The 20,762-nt window shown below is 39.6% G+C and overlaps 1 protein-coding gene and 1 long non-coding RNA gene across 3 annotated transcripts in view; one reads left to right on the top strand and one right to left on the bottom strand.

The window, feature by feature from the left end:
• Positions 1 to 20,762, top strand: part of NEDD9 (neural precursor cell expressed, developmentally down-regulated 9) — a 69,944-nt gene that overhangs the window by 34,947 nt on the left and 14,235 nt on the right. The window lies entirely within an intron of this gene.
• On the bottom strand, positions 949 to 10,410 carry LOC148131422 (uncharacterized). The gene is made up of 3 exons (XR_015748807.1): positions 10,273 to 10,410; positions 6,122 to 6,251; positions 949 to 4,574 (listed from the first exon to the last, which is right to left on the bottom strand). It is a non-coding gene; the product is annotated as an uncharacterized LOC148131422 (long non-coding RNA).

Genomic DNA, 20,762 nt, shown 5'->3' with positions numbered 1-20,762 from the left:
ATTTAGTTGGTTGTTCACTAAGACTCCAAGATCCCTCTCACAGTTACTGCTATTGAGCCTGGTTTCACCCAGTCTATATGTGTACTTTTGGTTTTTCTTGCCTAAGTGTAGGACTTTACTTTTCTCTACATTGAATTTCATTTTGTTAGATAGGGCCCAGTGTTCTAGTCTGTCAAGATCCATCTGGATCTTGAGCCTATCTTCTTGGGTGTTAGCTATTCCTGCCAGCTTAGTATCATTTACAAATTTGGTAAGTTCCCCTTCTATTCCCTCATCTAAATCGTTAATGAAGATATTGAAGAGTACTGGGCCTAAGACGGAACCTTGTGGCACCCCACTGCTTACTTCCCTCCACGTAGACTTAGACCCATTAAGGACTACTTGTTGAGTACGGTTTGCCAGCCAGTTGCGAGTCCATCTAGTGGTGGTGCTATCTATTCCACTTTTTTCTAGCTTATTAAGAAGTAGGTCGTGGTCTACTTTGTCGAATGCCTTGCTAAAATCTAAATATATTATGTCCACAGTATTTTGCTGGTCTACTAATTTAGTCACTATGTTGAATTACATAGCCTAAAACTGTAACCCTAAAAAATACGAGATGGAATCCCATCATATATTTCCTATTTGCAGAAAAATCTGTATATTGATGAACTCCTAGTTTCATGCCTCCGGGAGTCACTTTTTTGGGAATATTAAATATAAATTTAATAAAAATCAAATAATAAAATAAATACTTGACACCTAAAATATGAATATCATTCCTTCAACTGACAACACCTGTCCTTAGCAGATTTAATGAGCTGCTATGCTTAAAACAGGCAATACTTGCAAGCATTCTGTGTGTCTTGGCAAAGCTGTGGAGTTAAAAATATTCCATCTCACACAATCTCAGAGAGCCTTATTAATAGCAGAGGGTCAAAATATCTGGAAGCCTTCAGCCAGCCTGCAAATGGCTTGCTCCTGTTTTTCTAGCAAGATTTTCTCGTGTAAACCACAGTTTGTCAACATCCTTTTCCAATGAGAAGGCAAGATGATAAGCTAATGAATAAATGCAACACATCTCTCCATTTACAACTTTCTTTTTAAGATGTGGATATGGCTTATTTTCACAGCCATAATTTATATAGAGGAGAAAGGAGTACATATTATTTATTCAGCATCAATGTAGAAAATAGAGAGGTTTCCAGTATTGTCCTGGGTATAGCATAAGACAACAGAAGGAAACGTTAGAAAAAGAGAGTATGTAAGTACGCATACACATCAAGGACAAAAAGATGACTCCTTGCATACATAATTATATTTAATCTAGTATTTGCACGCAACACCCTGAGGTGACCATAACATGAGAAAATAGAGTTTCAGAGCTGGTATAAACATTCGCAAATGAAAACATTTTCTCGGCATGAAAAATATGTCACGAAAGAGCAAACTAGCATATCAGGAAATGAGTTGTACAGAAACTTGGTGCCACTTAGTCCGTGTGCCTCTATCAAAATAGAAGATATCTGCAGGGACCAGTTGTTCAAAGAGATCTTTGAAAAGCTGCCTATGAAAGGGAGTGGGCACCGCGCTGCTTACAAGTGGCTAATTCCCTCTGTGGAACACAGTGTTTGCTGCTTAACAGTTTCCATTAGATAAGCACTGAGCATTATAAAACCATGCTCACACAGCAGTTATTGTTGCTGGCAGGCATGGCAAGGCAGGTCAGAGAGACGTCTCCAGGCAGGTGATTAGAGTGATGCCATGACTGAGGAATGCGAAGGCCATTGCTGGATCAACTTCTCTTTTGGTGCTGAAATAAGCTCTGAAAACAAATGCTTTCAAATTGGCTGAGATCAATGATGGATGGCTTTGAATCCCTTGTTGAAAATGAGATTCTCAACCAGGATTGCTTGTCACAAAAATAAATCAAAAAGGCTGAGTTGCTGCTTACATTTACAACATGTTTGCTGCTTCTGTCTAAAAATCCATAATTCTGGCTGTCTAAAAAGGCAATAATTCTTGAACAATCTTGAGGGAAAACCTGACGGCTTTTTAGGTTTTTCCCACCAGCAGTGATGAATGTCTAGATTTAACTGCTATTGTTCATTCTTTAGTTTTGTGGTGTTTTTAAAATCACTTAAATGGTTTTTCAATCTGAGAATTCCTTTTTCTTGCCTGTAGCTTTCAGGACACTTAATGTAAATGGGAAATTGTGGCAAGGTTGGGGTGGGAACTGCCTGGCTTTACTATTGCCAAGAACAGCTTGTGAGAATGGTATGGAAGTGCACTTGGTCAGTCTGGTGGACCAAGGCATTCTGGGCTGTGGGCAGGAGGCTTGGAATTGTCCATCTGACATCCTGCCCATTTGATTTATATCCATCATGGGTAATGCTATCTTGCTATAATGACCTGGGCTTAGAAGATAAGTGAACATCCCCACTTTGGGGAAACTTCATACCCTTGAACAAGATGCTGCTAATCTTTTGAATGTGTGTATTTGGACACTTTCTGATTTAAATAATGATAGAACAGTTTCTAAGCACCTGCCTTGATCACATGAGTAAAATATGAAGAGAGTTGAAACCACGATAGACTTTCCTGGATTGGTAAACTGAATTTTTATCGATTACTGAATAATCAACAATTATGGGTTATAAATCCTTGCCAATCTAGTATTATAAGCCTAAAGATTTATCTGACTTTTGCCCAAAGTTAAGTAGACATTCTTTATAAACAGTATAACCTTAGGCTCTCTTGACCTTCTCAACTACTTTCTGAATACCTATGGAATCTTTCTAAATATTCTTTGGATGTTGGGAACTGAACTTATGGCATTATATTATAAGGACCCTAATTCTGTGAAATTCTCTCTCGTTATAGACCTGCCAGATCCATCACATTGCTTCTGTAGAGCAGCAGTGAAAATGTGTGTAGTTTATCAATTTTTCTCTGTACATTCGTATTTTTAGGATACTATTAGTTTTTCTCCTGTATTTGTGTATATCCTTCTTCAGTGCTATTGTTTTTATATTGATTGAATGGTTGTGAAACTGCAAGGTAAATAAAATGTAGAATAAATCAGAAGTGATTTGAAGTTAATCTGCAGAAGATATGTGCAGCAGTCTGCTTTTAACTCTGCCCTGCTGTTGATATATTATTATTGTTGTTGTTGTTGTTGTTATTATTATTATTATTATTATTATTATTATTATTATTATTATTATTATTATTATTATTATTATTATTATTATTATTATTTTCCTTCTTAGAATGGCAGCTGAAGCCAGTTTGACCAGAGCTGGAATAAACAAGCTATGATTTTCATAATATAGTACAGTATGGTGCAGTCCATTAATTTTTTCCTCAAAGAATGTAGCAATTATGATGAAGTCGTGGGAGGCTTAGAGTCAAGTCTCTAATGGGATGGGAGGTTGAAGTGAGAGTACTGCGAGTGAGGGGAGGTTTCACAGGTAGATTATTTAGACATTTCTGTGAGTGTGAATGATTAGGAGAATCAGCAGAAATGCTCAGATAAACTGTGTTTCCCAGCATGTGTATAAACCTATTTGGAAAGGGGGACTAGCAGTGTGGTGCCTGTTGCCACTAATAGCTCATGACCCTTCTTGAGTCGGGGAAGTGGAATTGCTAAACACCACAGCCTCAAACTGCTGCTAATAAATGCCAAATTGTATGCACAGTTTGGTGGTAGAACCCGGTTCATGAAGACTGAGGCGCTAAATAAATAAATTGAATGAATGAATGAATGTGTATATCTGGATCCTGAAGATAATTAATGAGAGTAAGAAAATTTGACCATCCTTGAAGTTAAAGATGTGCTCTTTCCTAAGGAGACCCATCTTGATGGCACAGTGGTTAGAATACAGTATTGCAGACTACTTCACTGCTCACTGCCAGGAGTTTGATTCTGACCAGCTCAGGGTTGACTCAGCCTTCCATCCTTACGAGGTTGATAAAATGAGGACCCAGATTGTTGAGGGCAATATACTGTTTCTCTCCAAATAGCTTAGAGAGGCACTATGAAGCAATATATAAGTCTAAGTGCTATTCAATCTCTCAGTTCAGCTTTAGTAGACAACTTCCACTGGGTTTTCTATTTTCCTTTTTTGGTGAAATTTCAGTTCTAAATGAAGATTAACTAGATCAAGGGTCTTCAAGCTTGGCAAGTTTAAGACTTGTGGCCTTCAACTCCCAGAATTCCTGAGCTAACATGACTGGAGGAGGAATTCTGGGAGTTGAAGTCTACAAGTCTTAAAACTGTCAAGTTTGAAGACGCTGAGCTAGATCCTCTCCATCCAGGGTTTAGACCTGTCAATGGCAAAGAAACAGCATTGGCCATTCTGTTAGATTATCTTTACTGGGACTTGGATAAACACAATGTCCTTGTAAAGCCCTATTCAGTGGGGTCCCAGGGTGATCTTACAAACCACTTCCTTCTGCTTGTCCTGTATAATCACTGAGGGTTCTGCTCCATAAGAAATGATGGACACATGGATTTGAAGGCAAAATTCCTCTCTGGCAGCCTCAGCTCTTTGGAACTCCGATACATATCCGGCTCCTTCTGTGTAGATCTTCTGCAAAGTAATTGAAATGAATTTGTTCAGGAAAACTTTCAAATTTTAGAGGTGATGTTTGGGATTTTGACAATGTACCTTTGTATATGTGCTCTGTTTTATGGGTTTAGTTGCATACTGTTACCTTTTATGTTTATAAATTGCCTAGGTCCTTATAAATAGTCCTTATAAATGGCCTTCTGAAAAGCCCTGAAAAATACTAGAAAGCTTACGGATCCCTGATAACACAAAGCCTGCATGGTGGTTGTATTGTTACATCTTTCTTCTCATGGTCTTGTTAATCTACTTTTATTGCTTTTCCTATGTTAAAAATCTTCTGATTCCTGTTTTTTTTTTTTTTGCAGAGTCACCTTGTGTGAGATGGGCAGCCATATAAATTTGGCGACCAAAGAAACAAATGAGGATAACAAATGATTGGTGCTCTCTGAGTTTGGTTATTTTCCTGCAGACATTTCATTAGCAACATAACATCATCAGCACTAGTACTTGATTAGCACTGATGATGTTACCTAGTTCGAGTAATGAAGTGTCTGCAAAAAGAAAAAAAAAACTCAGGGAACAACAAGGACCCCTCATTTCAACCCTGAGCTAGAAATATTGCCCTTTTAAAAAATAAATAAATATCTAACAAACAACTTGAGGCTAATAAATCATAATATGAAATATATTCTATCATAACTTGTTCACATAATCTGAGCATGTCCATCATAGATGAACCCAAATAAGTAGAAAATTTGACGGGTTGAACCCATATAGAGATATGCCTATTTTATGTGATTTGGTATGGGTTTAATTAATGGATAACCACTATATGCTATATAGAGCTTTGTAGATTCTGACACTGTTCCACTGCCCCTCAATGTACCACTGGTGCTAGGATCAGATATGGAGAATAATGATTAGTAAATAACATGTACGTACATGTCCTTAAAAGGTTTAGTGTTATCAAGGATAAGTTTGATGATTGATGGGAAATCATTTTACTCTTTATCCTACACTTTTCTCTCCCCCCTTTTCCCATTTCCCCACTATTTTTATTTTCATTTGTAGTTTTATATCTTGATAATTTTAATAAAATTATTAAGAATAAGTCTGGATGAACTAGATGGAAATACTTAATCAGATGTAGTCACAGGTGCTACCCCACATCTCTTTCATTTTATTTTCAAATGAAAGGATATTTTAGCCAGCAGAGAAGCTAAAATGCATTCTTGAACGTGTGTCCATGGCACCATTTATTACAATGTTGTTTATTCCAGGTCTGAATCTTGGCACTGACAACAAATGCTGTGGCGGAGCTCGAGCTCATAATTAAATCCCCGTCAAAAGCAGCACAAAGGGATTGTGTATGGTAGCAAAGCCAGAGCCTGCAATTTGTTATTAAAAATGTATTTCCAAAATTGGTAGGCTACCAAGTGTTTAAAGTATTGTACCACAGACTAAATAGAAAGATAACTCCAATCAAAAGCCTCTCTCCGATCATATAAACATCTCTGAGGAAACTGTTCAAAACTCTGCTTTCCATGAGACTCTGTTAAAACCCTTACCAAAAGAAAAGAGCTTCTCTTTTTTCTCCATCCCATTTGAGATTGGCAAAAGCTCACTCAGTAATGAGTCTCATCGTCATACTCTTCCATGTTCCCATGTCTTTCCTTCCAGTTAAGCTGCAATCACGACCTCAATTAAGAAAGAGAGAGAGGAGGGGAAAAGATTGAAAATTTTTTTAAAAAAAACATTTTCTCTGGCCCATTATTGTTTTCTGCTGTTGTTCACATGCGCTTTGAAAGCCAGAGGCTGTGGTTATGGTGAAAGCAGCTAAATTTTGTTTGTTCTTTCTGCACAAGATATTTTAACATCAAAGGGAGGAAAAACATCTGCACTATTTGAAGATTGTGAGCCAATTTTTCCATTTGGAGAATAATCCCACCCACCCCCCGTACCCTGTGTGCCCTCATTTCAACCTTAGTCGCATAATGCCCAATTTCTTGCTACATAATTCTCAAAGTGAAGTTTACTTTAGAAAAGGAGGTCAAAAAATCAATGTACAGTTTCATTTCTCATTTTAAATATGCCAAAATAGTTGTGGTTCTAGTGAGCAGGATGCCCTAATTCTCTGCTATCACTTAAATTTCTTATTTTTTCCCCCCTCGAAGTTATTGCTTTTATTCAGTTCTGGAAAACGTTCTGCAAAAATGAGGTTATCTTATAAAACAATGGTTTCAAAAGTTCACACTTTCATGGTGACAAAAGTATTGTCTTCAGATGGTTGGGCCATATTAATAGCAAAAGTGTAAACTATGCTAAATGATGCTCTTAATGATCAACTAATCAAAACAGTACAAAGGATACACGTTTTCAAATTCTCCAAAACATTCCATCAAGCAATTTTGGGGTGTAGAAGACACAGAGAAAGACCCAAAGGAAGCCAGAAATCACAGCCACCAGGTCTTCTTTCCAAAGTCAGCTCCTAAATGCAGATTGTAGGCTGAATGCAGTAGCCATTAGTGGAAGTGCTTAGTAATAGGTACTTTCAGATTACACATACAGTTAGCGCCCCTAATTGCTAGATATAATCTGATACTGATAGCTCCTCCTGTTGACTAATATGTTCATTCCTTGATCTTAACCCTGAAACAAATGTTAGTCTGCACTTTGGTTAATGGTTCATGGGACAAAAATTTGTCAAACTTGCCTGATTTCAAAAAATGAGAAACAGGGTTAGATTTGGGTGGATTTGGATGGCATATGTTCAGGAAATACCAGGGCTGAAGGTTAGGTTAGAAGAAAGCAAGAGCAATTCACTTATTATGAATAAAATAAAATAGTTGATCCCAGGAGCCAAACTCAGTTTGAGGAACTCTTTACTTTTTAATGTAGTTATTGTTCTATTTGCCTCATGGACATGCAGTTAAAATGGATTGTTAAACAAAAAACAACCACAAAAATTATAATGTATAATGTAGGTGCACTGATCATTTCAATAATAGTTAGGAAACAATTCTTAATTCCTGTCTGTTGATCTTACAGCTATCTCTTTCATTTATTGGTCCCTCAGGATTGTGGTGGATAATTTATTTACATCACACCTTTATTATTTTTACAAATAACTCTAGGCAGTGAATATATCCAACCCACTTTCCTCTGTCTATTTTCCCCACAACAATAACCCCATGAGTTGACTTGGGCTAAGAGAGACTGACTGGCCCAAGATTACCTAGCCGGTTTTCATGTCTATGATGGGACTAGAGCGCACGAACTCCCAGTTTCTAGCCTATAGTAAATATTATAGATGAATTAATGAATAATGTGTATCTTCTCTTTTCCTTTTAAGAAATTTAGTGCAAACGCTTTCATCTTCCAGTCAATGTTATTTTCTGAGGACGATTCAGCACTGTCTTTAACATTTCAATGTACCGTTAAATTAACTTCTGATAGGTGAACTTTCAGTTTTCAGAAGTTGCCAGTGATTAAGTTGTAACAAAGAGTCAAACTAATTGGCAACCAATTTTCAAACATATTAAATTCCAAAGTAACCTGTTTAATTCTTGGTTCGTTTCGACTTTTGATCCCTTCATAATACAATTCCCTGAATGCATGTTTGTATTCCTATTCAAGATTAACTCCGCATCCCCAAAATGGTGTGTTTCTTCATTGCTGGTCACAGCTGCTCTCTCTGACACATCCATACAGTAGTATCATCCATGATTTCATTACTTAAAGTTGATGACTTGCTTTGTTCCTCTTGCCCACATAGTTCTCTTGAGCTTCTGTCCATGGTAATCAACCTGAGTGTTATATGGCCTCAGATTATGAGGAGAAAAGTGTTTTGTGTAAATAAGTTCATAACCATGACTATAATGGGGTATGTCCCACTGTTATGTACTTTAACTGTGTAAGTGCTAAATGCTACATGTATTCCTAATTTTGGAATCAAGCAAACCAGGTAACTGAATCCTTGATGCAGGAAGCTGATTGAGTGGGTACTGTGTTGGGAAAAATACTATAATATGAGACCTCAGATTTGTTGATGATCTATGGATGATTGCAACATGCATATGGATTAATTTTTGAATTCTAGTGAACAGGTTTGCCTATATATCAAAGTACTGTATAAAAGGCTCCTGCAGTTAAATACATTATGCTTGGTTCCAGTGTAACAAAATCCATCTTTTATTTGCTCCACATATCTATTGAACAGTCTCATTCATTTCAGCCATTAGCATCCATGTCTTTGGTTATTCTTTAGCTGGCAGGCTTTCTCAGAAAACCACTAATTGAAGACTCGATCAACCAGGAATAAGGAATGATTCACTAAAGTGACTGTAGAAAGTTTGAATTACAGACCAGAATTTGTATAATATGTCTTTTGTGATTGAGTGAGTGGATTTATTCATTTTCACAGTAAATTTGGCAAGAGAGCATTAATTACTTTTTATCTTGATTATGAAAGAGAAATGAAAAACCATTACAGCTTATAATATATGTATTTAATATGTGTATGCTCACTTGGATGCAAGCTCCATTGGTTTCAATCTAGATTTTTACATATTTTAGAAATTTAGACAATCCATTTTTTCTTATTTTAGAAGACATTTTACCTTGCTTTTCCTATCTCCCAAAAAAGTCACTCACCTTGCTATACATGAAAATAATAGAAACAACAAATGTGAACGTATTAAAAATAACAGCAAAGAACAACAACAAAATAAAATAAAACCCTATTAGCAATCCAGTAAGAGCGCCAGTTGGGCCTAGTGATTAAGGCACCAGGATTAAAAAATGGGAGACTGTGAGTTCTCGTCCCACCTTAGGCAGAAAAACCAGCCAAGTGAGTTTGAGCCAGTCACGCTCTCTCAGCCCGGCCTACCTCACAGGATTATTGTTGTATGGGAAAATTAAGAGGAGGAAAGAATGTTCTGTATGATTGCTACCTTGAGTTATTTATTTATTTTAAAAAAAACTGATGAAAGAAAGAGAAAGAAAGAAAGAAAGAAAGAAAGAAAGAAAGAAAGAAAGAAAGAGAAAGAAAGAAAGAAAGAAAGAAAGAAAGAAAGAAAGAAAGAAAGAAAGAAAGAAAGAAAGAGTTAATCAATTAGAGAAACACATGTCTGTTTCAGTAGAAGAGTTTTCCTCAGACCATGGAATACTGGATCAGGTGTAAAACTGGCAGCTTAGAGAGACCCAGCTTCTACTTCACTCTCAGCCCCGGAGGTTCACTGATGACTTGGCCAATGACAGTGTGCTATAGTGGGAAGTAGCAGGAAGGAGGGCCTTCTTGAGTCCTTGAAGGAAATGCAGGGTCTAAATCAGGAGCTGGGAACTATGACCTATGGACTTCAACTCCCAGAATTCCCGAGCCAGCATGGACTTGAAGAAGCTTCTTGGATGAGAAGCAAAACATTTTCAAGAGAAAAAAAACTCAAGAAAGTCCAGTTGCTTTTTGAAAAGAACCTTTGGGGCAACCTTGACCTGGATGATTGAGAATCTCCATAGACATAAAGATGCCATACTTGCCTACCTGGGTCTAAATAAAATGAATAAATGCATTTTTTTTTCTGTCCAAATTCTAGTTAACAGCACTTCCCGAGTGCTTCAAGGACAATCCAAACAGAGTTAGTTAACTGAGATCTAACAGCACATCTGGCCAATGCTGAGTGTACTTGTGAGCAAGATCCAGCTGCTAACGAGGCAGACATACCATTGGCCACAGCCAGCTCTTGGAGAACATTTAATGACAAGGCTGGTTGGAAGAGAAGTTTCTGTTTTATTTCAGTGTGGTTCCATTTCTTCATCTGTTTCATAATGTAACTATTTGCAGAGCTCCACAGAATTGTATTCATCTTTACAAACAAGTAGTTTATTTGCAGTCATGTGCAGTGCATGCCTAAAAGAACAGATATACATAATTACCAGCTACATATGCTCAGACAAGTAGCACAAGCATTTTCTCAGATGATTAACTCTGTGTTGGCACCTACAGCATTAAACGATTAGCCTAACAGATGGCCGACATGTTTGTCTCCTTCTCTCTATAAAAAATTCATGGAAGTCTTGGGCTTTTGCACTAAGTTTTATAGAAGGAGATACTAAAAACTAGGTGATATACGGGGGTGTTTTTTTACTTGTTGTGAAAGTGGCTAACTGGGAGTCAGAACTGATGATGACTTCACCTGATGTTTTTTGCTGTGACCCTTGCAAAGTGAGGTTCTGACGGCTGCAAAAGGCAGCCATCCAATAAAGTTCATCAACCTTTTTTTTTAGTAAAATTTAAATAAAACGTGGATTCTCATTGATGTATACAGGTAGTCCTCGACTTACAACAGTTCGTTTAGTGACCATTCGAAGTTAAAACAGCACTGAAAAAAGTGACTTAAGACCATTGTTCACACTTACGACCATTGCAGCATCCCCACAGTCACAGGATCAAAATTTGGATACTTGGCTGACTCAACTTTATGGCCGTTGCTGCGTCTCAAGGTCATGTGATCGCCTTTTGCTACCTTCTGACAGGCAAAGTCGATCGGCAAGGAAGAGTCACTTAACAACTGTCTTACTAATTTAACCGCAGGTTCCGCAGGAGAAAAAGCAGTTTGTAAATTAGTTTATTTTGCAAAATCAAAAATGATCTCTTTGTATGCAAATGACATCACGTTTGCTATTATTCCAGTTCAGTGAACATTGAATGGATTTTTAATCTAGGTTTGATAATGCAACTTAAGTTGCTGCATGTTTCAGAGTTAACCACATTCTGAACGCCGGAGAGAACATTGGATTCTTTCATTAAGAACAATTTGTTTTGATTATATTCTGTACTATTTTTAGAAACTGCTATATAACAGGACCTTTGGCTTATAGCAGGAAATAAAAGAAAGCACTTTCATCCAAAACTCTTCAACCTGATGCCAATTCTTGTTAAAACATTTAGAAGTATTTTCAGAAAGGACCTTTGTTGAGTCACATTATATCATCATTTCCATTTGACCTTGAATAGGGTTAAAAGAATACAAGGAAGCAAAATTTATTTATCAAGTATTTCCTTCTGAATGAACTATTCATTCATGAATGAATTATTCAACTAATTATTGAAAGTCCTTAGACAGGTGCAACAAACAATATACACTGCTCAAAAAAAATAAAGGGAACATTTAAACAACACAATGTAACTCCAAGTCAATCACACTTCTGTGAAATCAAACTGTCCACTTAGGTAGCAACACTGATTGACAATCAATTTCACATGCTGTTGTGCAAATGGAATAGACAACAGGTGGAAAGAATAGGCAGTTAGCAAGACATCCCCAATAAAGGAGTGGTTCTGCAGGTGGTGATCACAGACCACTTCTCAGTTCCTATGCTTTCTGGTTGATGGCTTGGTCACTTTTGAATGCTGACAGTGCTTTCACTCTAGTGGTAGCATTAGACGGAGTCTACAACCCACACAAGTGGCTCAGGTAGTGCAGCTCATCCAGGATGGCACATCAATGAGAGCTGCGGCAAGAAGGTTTGCTGTGTCTGTCAGCGTAGTGTCCAGAGCATGGAGGCGCTACCAGGAGACAGGCCAGTACATCAGGAGACGTGGAGGAGGTCGTAGGAGGGAAACAACCCAGCATCAGGACCGCTACCTCCGCCTTTGTGCAAGGAGGGACAGGAGAAGCACTGCCAGAGCCCTGCAAAATGACCTCCAGCTGGCCACAAATGTGCATGTGGCTGCTCAAACGGTCAGAAACAGACTCCTTGAGGGTGGTATGAGGGCCCGACGTCCACAGGTGGGGGTTGTGCTTACAGCTCAACACCGTGCAGGACGTTTGGCATTTGCCAGAGAAACACTAAGTTTGGCAATTTCGCCATTGGCTCCCTGTGCTCTTCACAGATGAAAGCAGGTTCACACTGAGCACATGTGACAGACGTGACAGGGTCTGGAGATGCCGTGGAGAACGTTCTGCTGCCTGCAACATCCTTAAGCATGACCGGTTTGGCAGTGGGTCAGTAATGGTGTGGGGTGGCATTTCTTTAGGGGGCCGCACAGCCCTCCATGTGCTCGCCAGAGGTAGCCTGACTGCCATTAGGTACCAAGATAAGATCCTCAGACCCCTTGTGAGACCATATGCTGGTGCGGTTGGCCCTGGGTTCCTCCTAATGCAAGACAGTGCTAGACCTCATGTGGCTGGAGTGTGTCAGCAGTTCCTGCAAGACGAAGGCATTGATGCTATGGACTGGCCCACCCGTTCCCCAGACCTGAATTGAGCACATCTGGGACATCACATCTCGCTCCATCCACCAATGCCACGTTGCACCACAGACTGTCCAGGAGTTGGGGGATGCTTTAGTCCAGGTGTGGGAGGAGATCCCTCAGGAGACCATCCGCCACCTCATCAGGAGCATGCCCAGGCGTTGTAGGGAGGTCATACAGGCACGTGGAGGCCACACACACTACTGAGCCTCATTTTGACTTGTTTTAAGGACATTACATCAAAGTTGGATCAGCCTGTAGTGTTTTTTCCCCCTTTAATTTTGAGTGTAATTCCAAATCCAGACCTCCATGGGCTACTAAATTTGATTCCCACTGATAATTTTTGTGTGATTTTGTTGTCAGCACATTCAACTATGTAATGAACAAAGTATTTAATAAGAATATTTCATTCATTCAGATCTAGGATGTCTTATTTTTGTGTTCCCTTTATTTTTTTTGAGCAGTGTATTTTATTATATTATAATATGGGATTGTTGGGCGTAAAGACCCAAAGGAACTTTTTCAAGAGGCAAATGGACTCTCTTGTTTTTCTTTGAAGACCTTTCGCTTCTTATCCAAGAAGCTTCTTCAGCTCTTGGGCTTAAAAAAGATTTGTGGGCTTAGAGAGATGATAAGAACTATCTCGTGTCCTATGTTTATCTCCCAAGGTCTGGTACAGTTTCTGCTGCAGTTGGACTGAGCATGTCAGTCAAAACACCTGTATTATCACTGTACACGATTAGAGAAACTAAAAGTGCGATGTAGGTTACTCCTACGTTATGCTATTGAGCGTTTCTATTATTATTTTTTCCTACCTTCTGCAGTTCTCTCTGAGCCTTCACAATCTTTCTTTGAGGACTTCCCAGCTCTTTAGATGAGATATGGGGAATGGGGGAGGACTTCAAAAGAAGGAGAATCTTTTGGCCTGCTAAATGTAATTCCTTCCATCAGCAAGAGAATGCAGTCGAACGTTGCCATGGTGCTTTTCAGGCTCTTAGGAGACACATGAAAGAGGTCTAAATAAATAACTAATCTTGCCAAATGCACCACCTTGTTTGGACTTGCCCACTTCTACAACACTGCACAGTTATCACACACTTAGATAGTATTCGGTAATGATTAAAAGAATAAGGGAACTCCAACCCTGTTCAAAGTTCACTGCAGCTATAAACTCTGGAGAATGAGCTTTGTAGTCCATTCCTGCCCCTTGCCCACAATATCAGCAGAAGAGCTGAAACCGTTAACAGGGTGGTGATTTATTACTGTATTGTTTCTTGATCTAGCTTTTGTTTTGTTATCACTGTTTTATTGCAACTCTGCTGTAACAGTCCTTCAGTCCAAGGCTGGATAACTTTCTTGATGGCTAGGCTGCACTTTGGGGAGTTCAAGCGAAGTGGGTGGAGCTATATTTTCCTTTTCTCCGTTAGTGGGAAGAATTGTACGGGGATCCTGTGGGATTCGGAGCTTTTATTTTTTTTAAAAAACACAGTTAAAACGTTTTGTAAGATGGGCAGCGCAGTTATAGTGTCACTTCTGCCTCATGGTTTGGAGAAATTATGCCATTGATCTGAAGCAATAGTAATTAACCTGCAAAATAAACCCAGGGTTGCGCGTCTCTTTGGATTTGATTTGGAAGAAATGTTTTGGACCGTGCAAGAATGCAAATGCAGCATCTGTCTGCCGTTCGCTGCAACAGTTGCATCTGCTTCCAGGATTGCATGGCTGTTGCAAAAATATATAAGTTGCAGCTGCTATAACGAGCCGCCAATACATTTGGTGTTTTTTTCAAATTGAATCTGAAACATTGCACAACCCTATTTTAAAGTTGAAAGCACGTTCAGGAGGCTGTACTAGCTATACGTTCTCATTGCCAGTGATTTTCCATGATATGCACAAACTGAATGCTAGTAGATCCGTATCAGAGACTTAACTTAATAGGGATATATTTGTTCTTCTCTTCTGCATTTGTGCTGCTTTTTGTCTGACGCCACAATAATAATTCCATTGGAATTCCATTAAGAAAAAAAAAAAAATCTAACCAAGAACATTCCGAAATAAGAATGGGTCCAGTTCTCCATTTTGTCTAATTTTTTCCATGAAACTGATTCTTAGCTATGTTGAAAGAACATTGGATTAGCTAAACCATAAGTCCAATCTCGCAAGACATTTCTCCAGTGCTCTTTGGTTCTTCTATATTAGGCAACAAAAATAGGAAGAATTCCTCTCACTTTTCCTTGGGTAAGGAAAAAGGATTTAATGAACCACAAAGTTGGATGCCTGACACAGTACATGTACCGTCAGCATTTCTCTTGCTAACAGAACACACAGCTGGCACCAGAAAAGCCCCAGTCACCACTTTTGGAGAAGGAACAACTCTGATAGACAACCAGCTTTCTTCTTCTTTTTAATGCATTCCTATATGCTGCAGGACTGACACATGTACGCTATTTGCTTCAGCAGAATCAAAAGAACACTTACCGGTTGTTTTGCCCAGAAGAAATTATCATAGCGTTTGGCAATTGTCAGCGATATCAGAAGAGGAAAAGGAGTTGTGGGTACACCATCTGGTTTTGTTAAGGCATAAACAAGTTTTAAAAAAATCTGGTCTGAAATGCACAATTTTTAAGAACCAGATGACCACAGGCATTCGGAAAGAGAAGGGAAGAAATGAAAGCCTTCAGTTCCTTGACGTTTCTCAGGAAACAGATTCCTGCATAACAGAAAGTCGAAAAGCAGGGAGGGCAAAGAGACAGCTAGGGAGAGAAGATGTGGGGGTGGGGGTCTGCCTCTGTTTCTTTCTTCTGGGAGTTCATTATTTTAAATGCTACATTACAAAATGATTCTGTGGATCCTCCGCTTCTTTAAATGTATAGCTCCCTGGACGACTTAGAGAGAGAGAGGGTAGAACCATAAATGATAGACAACAGGCAAAAAGTGAGGTTATGTGCCAGTCCCATCCTTATGTCAGCTGTGCCCAGCTACAACCCAGGTCCAGAGAGGCATTGAAATTCTAGTTCAAGCTCAAGACCACTTCATGTATTGCCAAAGCTTTTTTCCACAAGGCTGGAATCCACACTCTCCCGGCAATATCTGGTAGGGGGAAAAAATGTACGTTGAGTAACCAACATGGATCCTTCCCATGCTTGCATTTTTCAGGCCCCCAAGCATGGGAGAAATCCACAACTATTTGCTCAACCAACCAACCCAGCTTCTTCCAAGCCTTTTAATCTACCTTTGCCAAGTCTTTTTTTTTTTTTTTACTTTTGCTTTATTTTGCTTGATTCACTGTTGACGATTTTTTATTTAAAAGTCTCCCTAAGAATTAGTGATGGAGGATACACTGCAGAAATCTAAGAACAGAAATAGGACCTGAGAATTAAGTGGGCCTGAAATGCAGTAGAGAAAAATAATTGATTTTTTGGTCTTGGGAAGAATAGGAGAATCCACCAGCCTTGTCTGCCTATGTATCTGATTTGTATAACCAAATATGAATAAAATGAGATAATTAAAACAAAGTATTAATTAAACATTGAAGACAATTAAAATATAAAAATAAACAAAAATATGGGAGAGTGCATTCAGGATCTAACAGCCATTTTTCAGAGCCCCTATTTCCCTGGGATTCCCAGGCCTGTTGGCAAAACCATATTTTAAGAGGTTTTTCTCTTAATGCAGCAAATCTGGATCTATGAATGATGAAGTAGTGCCAGAATATCTTTTGATTGGCAGCCTGATTTACTTATTTACAAAGGATTGTGAAGTGCAAACATAAAAACAACTTATAAAACAAGCTGTAAAATTCCAGTAAATTTCTGTGATGAAATTTCATTGCCGCTGTGCTTGCAGGCTGCCCCAGTCATTTGTAGAAGGGGCCATGCAGTATTTATGTCAGGGAGCTCCTATGTTTCTTAACTCCTCCCCCCTCCCCCCACCACCATGCAGTTTTCTCATGGGGTGAGTATTCTCAGAAGAGCTTTTGTAAATGACCAGATACAATTCTGGTGAAGCTTTGCCCGGTCTTGGTGCTACGCTTTAATTTAAAGGACTTCAAAGTGCTTTGAATCAGTCATTCTCAGAGGCACACTGCATTTTTGGGCTTTTTTTCTCACTGAATAAGGTGTTTGCCAGAAATATAAAACAAAACCCCATGGTGGCGGAGTGGTTAGAATGCAGTACTGCAGGCTACTTCTGCTGACTGCTGGCTGCGAGCAGTTCGATTCTCACCGGCTCAAAGTTGACTCCGCCTTCCATCCTTCCAAGGTCAGTAAAATGAGGATCAGATTGTTCTGGGCAATACGTTGACTCTGTAAAATCGCTTAGAGAGGGCTGTAAAAGCACTATAAAGCAGCATATAAGTCTAAGTGCTATTGCTATACTTGCTGTTCCTAGGCAAGATGTATGAATATATAGAGCAGGACAGAGGCTCCATTTCGTTAAGCAGGACGTCAGGCTCCATCTAAGCCGTCGGGAAGAAAATATATATAACCCAATATATGGAGCCCCTGTCCTGCTCTGTATATTCTGTTATATAAGCATTTTCTTTCTGATGGTTTATAGCTTTAGATGCAATCCTTCATGAATATGGGATAAAAGTCAATCCCTTTTACTCTAGGATTATTGGACAAAGGTTGACCACATCAGTTTTGATTAAACCTCTGGGAGAGTCGTCCACGTCTTCAAATCAAACCTGACTCCTGGTGATTGCCTACAATTTTCTTGGCAGGTTTTCGGAAGTAGTTTGTCATTCCCTGGTTCCTAAGGTTGAGAGGGAGTGGTAGCCCAAGGCCTGCAGAGACCCAGTATGTGTGTGTGGGGGGGGAGCAGGCCAAATATCTGCAGGGTCCCCAGAGGGTGGGAAATGAAACACAGGGTGCCTAACCCTCACCGATGCCCCCCATATTCTTGAGGTAGCTTGTCACCTTGCTTAATGGCCATCATGACTTGCGATTATAATGGGCAGGCTCCATCTTATGCTTATGAGTCGAGGTCAGTCATATTTGGTGTGGCCTGTTCTTAACAAACCCAACTTCAAGGGATCACCTTGTTCATTTCTAGGTGCTCACAAACTGCTCGCTTGATGACCTTTTCCAGGTATTGACGTCAAGCTGACCAGCCTGTGGTTTCCTGAATCCGTTCCCTCCCCCCCCCCCTGTTTATAAAGATTGGATCCACACCAGCTCTTTTCCAGTCTTCTGGCAGTTCGCCTATGCTCCAGAAGCTCTGAAAGAGTTCATTCAACGGTAGTGAGACCGTATCTGCCAGCTCCTTCAGAACTCAGGGTTGCAGTGAAAATAAAACCGGCAAAAGAGTCCAAACAACAGAATTTGTCAAAGGTGCATCTTATACTGCAACCCAAAGGCATGGGAGATAGAATGCTCCAATTCTCTGGATACGCCCTTTTATAAATTATATGAAAAAGGACAAAAAGATAGTCATTATAACTCATTAAAGATGCTAATATTTGGTGAGAAAATATTTAACTCCAATACATAGGGATTAAGAAACAAACAAACAAAAGAACTGCAAACACTATACATCAAAGGATGAAAAACTTGACTTGTATTAATGAGTCCTGTATTTTTGGAAGAAATTTCTTTTATAGATCTGGAGGGTATCTATCAAGTTGATCTATAAGGACAATTTAAAATTCCAAGTAGACTAGTTTCATGTGCTTCTAAAAATAAGACTGAAGATCATTTTGCAGTAGGGTTTTGCTAAAAATTATGTGCCAGACAGCATAGAAGTTGTTGATTATTGATTTTAAACTTGCTTTGAGATTGAAGATGCAGTTCCTCTAGTCGTGGCAGTAATTGGAGAGAGACAGTTTGCTGTAGTAGTTAAGGCACCAGGCTAGAAACCAGGAAACTGAGTTCTAATCTTGCCTTAGGCATGAAAACCACCTGGATGACTTTTTGCTAGTGATGCACTATCAGCCCATAATTTCAGGCCCAAGAGAGAAGCTGGATCAATGAATCAACACTCGATTTTTTTAAAAATCATTTTCAATTGTTTTATTTAAGTGACAAATAATTATAGCAGCCAAACTAACAGTCTCCTAATAAGTATTCACAACTCTTAACTCTATGGGGATACAGCCTCTCAGAACAGGTGATTTGAGTATTTGAACAGATTAGATCAGAGGTCTCCAAACTTGGCAACTTTAAGACTTGTGGACTTCAACTCCCAGAATTCTCCAGCCAGAGAATTCTGGGAGTTGAAGTCCACAAGTCTTAAAGTTGCCAAGTTTGGGGACCCCTGGATTATATGTTCACCCAGATTTGGGCTAACTCCCAGAAGCCCTCCTTAGAGTGAACAGCAAGCCTTGATACAAGGAAGAAAGAATATCCCTATTTGCAAACGGTGTGTATTTTCATTTTATTATTCCTAAGAAAATATTCATATCCAGAAATGCATATGATACAAGTGTCCTTGGCTAGGATTCAGAGTAGCAGATTTCAAAACTGCCATGACTTGAGAATTTTTGTTTATGGCTTGTATTAGCAGCTGAACACTAAACCTTGAGTTAGCTCAAAGATTAACATGTAAGGCTACCCTGAGATGAAGCTTTTGTTTTAAATTATCTCTTACCCACAAAGGATAGTTTGTAACAGCACAGGAACTTGTTGGGTATATAAAAATAGCTGCAAACAAAAAATCTCTGTAAGACCAGAGTTTGTTTCTCTCTCTCTGTCTCTCTGTCTCTGTCTCTCTCTCTCCCTCCCTCCCTCCCTCTCCCTCTCTCCCCCCCTCCCTCCCACTCTCTCTCCCCCCTCCCTCTCCTCCTCCTCTCCCTCCCTCCCTCCCCCCTCTCTCCTTCCTCCCCCTCTCTCTCTTTAGCACAGAAAGGCTTTAGTTCCAGAGCAGTGTTTTGTTTTTATGAATTAGTAGGTCGGATAGCTTGTCACTTAGGGATACAGGTAACCCTTGACGTAAAAGCACAATCGGGGCCAGAATCTCCCAGGTTGAGGAAAGTGTTCATTAAGGAAGACAACAGCAATCCCAGTGTTCCCAGCTGCAGTCATTAAGCTGCCTCAGGAGTTGTTAAGTGGATGGTCCCAAGTAAGGAGCCACACAGTGCCTCAGGACTGAGGGGAGACCCCACTCAGGAACTGAAAATCCTCATTGCCATAATCTAAGCAGGATTTCAGCCCCCGAGCAAAGAGAAACTCACGTGCAACCTGTATGAGGCCTCCCAGGGCCTCCCTCCCTCTTCTGACCCCATACTTCTTGAGTTTTTGTGCGCCTTCTCCACTCTCTGTTCGAATGTTTTGCTCCTTCTTGTGACTGAGGGCTGGCTAAAAGGACGGCCTACCAAATGAGTTCTGCTCCTGTCCATATAAAGAGGGGGACTCCTCCGGTGGGGTGCAGGGCTGAGCTCAAATCTTTAGGATTCGAACTCTGTTTCCGCATCCTGCCTAAGGACTTCAGCTCCCTCAGGAGGCCGTTCTTCTTAGCCATCCCTTGAGGCGAGAGGAAACCCTGTTAGCAAGAAGCAACCGCTTGCAACCTTCCTTCCCGGTTTCTGGGGAAGATGGCAGAGAAGATTGCAGGGGGTGGATCGCCTGATCACAGAGTGTTTGGCAACCAGTCGTAAGTGTGAAACAACTGGGTTGCCAAACACCCAGATTGTGATCGCATTGTGATCACATTCACCTGCAACATTTTGCAATGGCTGCCATAATTCCAAACCATCATTAAACGTGCAGTCGTAAGTTGAGGACTAACTTGTGTTATTTTGCACATCAGTCTTAAGAATAGACTGACTCCAAAACTGCCTGTATGTTCAAAGGAGTGAAAGAAACGGAAACAGCTTGAGGTATTTGTGTTTCCTGTGTGGTTGTATACATTAACACATTTGTAGGGTTATAAAGGCATACATAAAACACATATTCACAGTATGTGATTGGTTGACTAAGTTGATGCACCAATCAAATGATTGCATGCAGCTAAGCACTTCA

The sequence above is a fragment of the Notechis scutatus genome, chromosome 3, assembly GCF_049901735.1.
Source record: "Notechis scutatus isolate UNSWTSFEM ecotype Mainland chromosome 3, rNotScu1.2, whole genome shotgun sequence".
Taxonomy (NCBI): Eukaryota; Metazoa; Chordata; class Lepidosauria; order Squamata; family Elapidae; genus Notechis; species Notechis scutatus.
This window is presented reverse-complemented; position numbering and strand designations above follow the sequence as displayed.